The sequence below is a fragment of the Oryzias melastigma genome, linkage group LG17 (genome assembly GCF_002922805.2).
Source record: "Oryzias melastigma strain HK-1 linkage group LG17, ASM292280v2, whole genome shotgun sequence".
NCBI classification, from domain to species: domain Eukaryota; kingdom Metazoa; phylum Chordata; class Actinopteri; order Beloniformes; family Adrianichthyidae; genus Oryzias; species Oryzias melastigma.
This window is the reverse complement of record NC_050528.1, coordinates 30,528,172-30,534,235: the sequence shown is the minus strand read 5'-3', so window position 1 is coordinate 30,534,235 and position 6,064 is coordinate 30,528,172. Positions and strand designations below refer to the sequence as shown.

Sequence of the window (6,064 nt, the reverse complement as noted above, 5' to 3'; positions counted from 1 at the left end):
TGACAATGGTGGGTGCCCGACATGTACATCACCGTGCAGCCATGACAAGTTTGCTGTGGAAAGAAGACCAGTAGAAGTTTGGAGCATAGTTATTTGAACAATATTACAAGTTGCATTGCTTCTATAAAAAATGTATAAATGTTTTTCTTCTGAAATATTTTGTGGGAAATTTATTTGAACCATAACTGTTGCAGAGTGAATGGTGGACTAGGTGGACTGTATGACTGATTTGGGTTTTGGGTATAACAGTAAACAAGATGGTGTGCCGGTCAGAGCACAGGAAGGTAAGGATGAGATGAGGCTCCACTTGGCAGATGTTCTGAATTTATTCCAGTGGTTTGTTCAAATACTTAAAATAAAGCAACTGAGGTGCACCCAAACTAAACTCAGGATTCTAACACACTCAGGTTCTCTCTCTGCTGCTGCCTCCGGCACGTGCCAAACCGAAACCGACTGGATGAACGCACACAAAACCACTGAAGAAGAAAACGCACAGTTGCGTCCTGTGACATCATCACTATGGGCTGAGCCTTTGTAACAATAACAGCTTTTTGAACCATATGGATATATTTAAAGAGCAGGCACCAAAATTAACAAGGGCAGAACTAACCCATGTAATGCAAGAGAGAGAATATTTCAAAAAGCTACAAATATAATGGAAATTGTGTTGATTTTACAGTTGCATTTCTTTGATCTTAGGTTGCTATCAATTCATGCTTCTGTTATGCAAACAAACACTGAAAGTAAAAGTAACTTATAAAAGGTGTATAATTATACATATTTATTGAAAATTGACAAAAGCAGTTAGTCAAATTAGAAGGAAAAGTTGTCAGTTATCAACAGGTGTTCTCTGTGTGCTGTCACACGTATAAAGAAAAAAGACAAAATTAACAAAATCAAGACTTTACAGTAGTTCTAGCAAAAAAAAAAAGTTTAGACAGAAAAGACTGAAATTAGACCTGATTGATTCCTCAACAGGTCAAAGCTCCATTAAATCCACTTAAAAATATTAACTATAACAGTGTCCAAAAAGCGATGTAGTCTAGTGTCTGATGGGAAGAGAAAAATCAGCAAAAACTGCTTTTCTGCCATGATGTGTTGCAGACTCCACAGACAGGAATGTGAAGTGCCATTTCTGCATTCTCCAAAGCGACGACATCACAGTGAATCTGCAGACAAATACAAATTCATTAGTATCAAAAAAAACGTAAATGTTTTTTAATGTCACAATAAAATATAGGAAAATAACGGTTGTTTCTTTATCCTGAAATTGAGTCTTGGCATCTGGACTTCTTCCTTCAAGAAAGATTTGAAGTCCAGATGCCAAGACTCAATTTTAGGATGTCACCTGAGAACTTGACTCAACATTGAGCTTTCATGTTGCTGTGTGCAAACCTTCGGCATCGATGCATGTCGCTTGTTTACATGCTGACAAACATTTCCTGAAGCCTGAGCTTTATATTGGTGTGAACCAAATAAAGAATCTAAATAAAGATTGGTGGCTGTTTACACAGTCACGTTAAGTTAACGACAATCTTTTGGATAACATGCCCCGAAGTATTTTCAGAAGTATAAGATGTCTTTAAATCTCCAAAATGAGACGATGGGTAGATGAACGTAAACGGGTTTCGTGCGAACAAAACTGCATTTCTACACACTCTCTGTGCACAACGTAAAACTCTGAGAGTGTATGTCAGTCCCACATGTTTACCCTGATATCTTAACAGCATACGTACATTATTAAAAGACGTGTTACGTCTGAAATAGCATTTGCGAAATGCTAGCATAGTCTTTAGCACTTTTATTTACAAATTCCAATAAAATAAATCTTTTTTACTCACCTTTTGCTCCTTTATGAACACAGTAGCCTCATCTGGTTATCTTAAAGCACGGGAAAAGATACGTAAAGAGGACAATTTTGTTCGTTTCTCTCCGGTTTGCAGGACTCTGGTGTGCTGCTAGAGCTACCTTCTCTACCGTTTCCATCACATGATCTCCACACTACCATCTCACTCCCAGAATTTAAATCCAGGTTGAATTCCAACCTTTTTAGGACTCAAATTTTAAATAAAACTGTAAATGTGCTTTTTAATTTTAGGATTATTTAGGTTTCATTCCCACCTGTACATTATTGTTGCATGCTACCATGTGAGCAAAGGCACCTTGCAAAATCCCTAAAAACAGTCATGCAAAACCTATTCATGCCTAAGGTAAACGTCTGGCTATTTCCTTCCAGTCGTGAAGGTGTGTTAGAGATTAGGTTGTTGGGGTGACTCAGCTTTGTGACAGGAGAAAACGACACCTGCTTCTCTAAAATGGAAATGAACATAAGGCAGGTTTCAAACAGATGCAGGCTCCTGCTGTCAACTCGCTGCTGTGTTGGAAGGTCCACTGTACTCTTTGTTCAAAGGTGAATAAAAGCATTTATTATTATGTTTTGTGTCAAGCAGGATGGGAAAAGCTTAGTTGGTTAAAAAGTGGGAAACTGTCCTCAGGCTGTTTTCAGAAATGGGAATCTGAATAAGCGGCCACACCATGAAGGTTTATGGAAGCGGGCAGAATTGAATGTCTTAGGTACTTGATCTGCAATACATTATTTATGTGGGCAATGTCTAGGAAGTGTCAAAACATTTAAAGCAGTTTAGGCTAGTTTCTTAATAAGTTCTTTTAGTTTCATAAAATTTTCCAAATGCATCAATTTTTTGCTCTTTCTTTAGCCATAATTTATGGACTATCACTGTAATATAGGACTAAGTATCACCAACAATTTCCAGAATCGATTCGATTATGTATTTTTTCAATTCTTTTGATCCTCTCAATTCAGTGCTATTCAGTTCAATTTTTAATTTACACGGTTTACACATTTGTTTAGAAATACAATAATAATCTATATATGTTTTGAAGATATTCAGATTAATCTGTTACAGTTCACATACTGTAAAATGAGTTAGTGAAAGAATGAGATTGTTAAAATCATACTGTATTACATGGATTCTCAAACGCAGAAGGTCCAACAATTGTTTTGCTTTTCCTGGAGGGGGTTTCAGTTTGGCCACTAGGCGGTGACTACGCTACAGCATTACACCTTATTCCAGAAGAAAAATAAAATATGAGCAATTTTTTTTTTTTATTTGCAAATAGTTACTTTAAAAATATTTCCTTTAAAGAGTTTTGACAATATAACCCTGCGAGTTTATAAAAATGTCCATTTAGTTAGCAATGTATGCTTAGGTCGACAGAGTGTTAGTATTAGCATTCCTATAGGAAATCCCATTATACCTTAGCATCAAGCTAGCGGATTGTAGCATTATGCGTTAGATCGATTTCTACTTTTATGGATCGATTATTGATCTATTAAGCTTAGATCCATTCAGATCGATTAATCGATTTTATCAACCCAGCCCTACTGTAATAGTTGGTGAATAGCTTTTCTAAGCACATATTTTTGTTTTTGTGAATTTCTTCTGAGTCCACTAATAATATACAGTTTGTAAGGTTTTGATGCAAGTCTAATATTTCTGTCATGATACAATTTAATACAAGTCCTTTCACCGTTTGATAATTAGATTTGTGATTTTTCTGGTTTTTAACCATTCGGTCGTTCTCACATGTGTCACTTTTGCACTACCATTCTTGTCTCAGCCCAGTCTCAGTAAAATGCGTACATATGCCACGATTTGGGAAATACCGTGTATAATATACGCCAAAACCGTTTTTGCGTGCATATAATACGCGCGGTCCTAAACGTGTTAAAATGTGATTTCCACGATTGACACGTCCCCTGGTGGAGGCGTGAGCATCACAGACAGCCCCACAAACGAACAATTTGCTTTTCTAACCCTAACCATAACCGTAATCCTAACCTTAACCAGGAACGACGTCATTTAGAAAAGAGCCGGAGGATTTCTGACCACGTGATCAAAACGAAACCTAAAAAGTCGTGTATATTGTACGCCGGCGCAACCTATTCTCTACCATTGCGTATCATATGCACGCAAAAAGCGTGTTTGGCGTATATTATACACGGTATTTCAGAGTGCAAAGTCGTGGCATATGTACGCATTTTACTGCGACTGTGTTGCTGGTCTAGAGTGAAAAAACTAAGGCTCCTTGAGATCTAAATAAATTCAGGTGTATTGGAGTTTTCAGAAATTAGGCTCATCTCTCACAGATCACTTGCTTCAAATCAAGCTCCCCTTCACCCCCACAAAACCTCTGTCCAATCAGTCACATCTTGATTGGACAGAGTGTAATTGGCTCTGATTGGGAATAACCTTTAGGCTGTAAAGTTGAAACTTTCCCTCTTTTTTGCCATTTAACCATCACTACAGAAACGCATTGCAGCCGATGACTTTTTAGGAAATCTGGTCAGGCAACTCATTAGTTTCTATTGAGGCCATTTGAAACATTCTTTTTTTCAACATATAATATCAGTAAACCTTACCTTTTAGAAAAATAGACAAATGGATGGGACAAACATATCCATACATGCTTTATAAGGATGTTTGAGGAATTTGAAGGTCAATATAAACCATGAGACCATCTCTATGTTTTTGAACATATATAAAAAAAAAAAATCAATAAAATGGGTACATGAGCACAGTTGACTTGGAACTGCATGAAGCAAATACTCTTGTGAGTCGGTTAATTGTATGTATTCATATAATTACACATGTCTACAAACACTAATCTGAACTGAAAACTCTTTAATATACTCACCATGAGAACCAGAGCTCACGGTGAGACCTCTTCTCAGTACCGTGGTCCTTTGTCCTAACATGTCAAAACAGGTCACACATTAATATATGTATAAGGTAAATGTCTTTTGAGACAGAAATCGGAGCAGAAACCCTGTTCTCAGGGCTTAGAGTTTTTACAGCTGTTTGGAAGGTTTTTTCTATCTGTGTTTTTAAGTCAAGAACAAGGATGTTTTTGCTTTGCAAACCTCATCCATCATGTTTGCCTATAATGATGTTCTATAGGTGATAAACAAATGGTATATTCAAGTGCCTCTGGAGTTTACATTTAAGGTGCCAGCTCTTTTCAAAACATCCTCCTTGACAACTCTGACAATGCCAGGTTACGGCATGCTGACACAAAAACCTGTTGACAGAACAGAGTGCTTTTTAAGGGAGAAAACATGTGCACACAGAACCTGTACACTGCTTAGAAATAAAAAGCTTTCTAAAGGTATGAACAGAATTTGCCTAAACATAAAAACAGTTACATTCCTTTTTATTATTTATATAAAAGAAAAGTGTCCTTTTTGTTAAGATGCTTGTCTTCATTACTTCATTGACTCACGCTTTTCTAATTTGATTTGCTAAATACTGATCCATCAACAAAGCGTACATAAGAAGAGCTCCTATCTCATGAGATTTGGCTGTTTTTCTCGGATGGACCGTAAATCACACGGGATAAGAGCATCAGCTGAATAGATCCCGGTGAGACTATCTCTGTTGACTCAAACACTTTTCTCCACTGTCAGAGAGATTATTACACAGGCCTAGATTATCATTAATAGAGTTAGAATTAGCTGTGGAGTGACTGCCCAGCCGATTCATTTGCATCACATCAAATTAGCTCTTAGCTTTTTCCTATTCATTTATTAAGACTAAGAATACTTGCGAAAAAAGCATTATTAAACATTGAAAATTCAGATTCAATCAAGACCTGAGGTTTTAAAAAAAGCTAAAGCTGCATGCCTTTATTTTGAAGCATTATAATTCAGCTGTACAATGTATCTTAAGTAAATGATTTGTGTGGACAGATTCTGTAAGTTACAAGACAGAGCAGTGGAATCTTAGCTGATGTCAGAAAAAATTACAAAAAAATGTCAATTTCCAATTCTGAAAGTGATTCTGTTTTATTGTTTACTTTAGACATGTTGCTTGAATGGTGAAAAGCTGTAGTGTACTTTAACATTACGCTGATTTCACGGAGTAGCTGAGAAACCCTGCAGCAGATGGTGAACTCGGGGCAGATCTGCGGCTCAATTAGGGGTCAGCAGTCATTTCTCTGGCAACATGTTTATCAAAGTTCACACCAAGCATTAACTAGAATA

The 6,064-nt window shown here is 36.8% G+C and overlaps 1 long non-coding RNA gene across 1 annotated transcript; it reads right to left on the bottom strand.

Annotated features, from left to right (window-relative positions):
* Positions 1 to 310: 310 nt before the first annotated feature.
* LOC112141293 lies at positions 311 to 1,988 on the bottom strand. Its single transcript, XR_002918349.2, has 2 exons — positions 1,842 to 1,988; positions 311 to 1,169 (listed from the first exon to the last, which is right to left on the bottom strand). It is a non-coding gene; the product is annotated as an uncharacterized LOC112141293 (long non-coding RNA).
* Between the last annotated feature and the right edge of the window lie 4,076 nt (positions 1,989 to 6,064).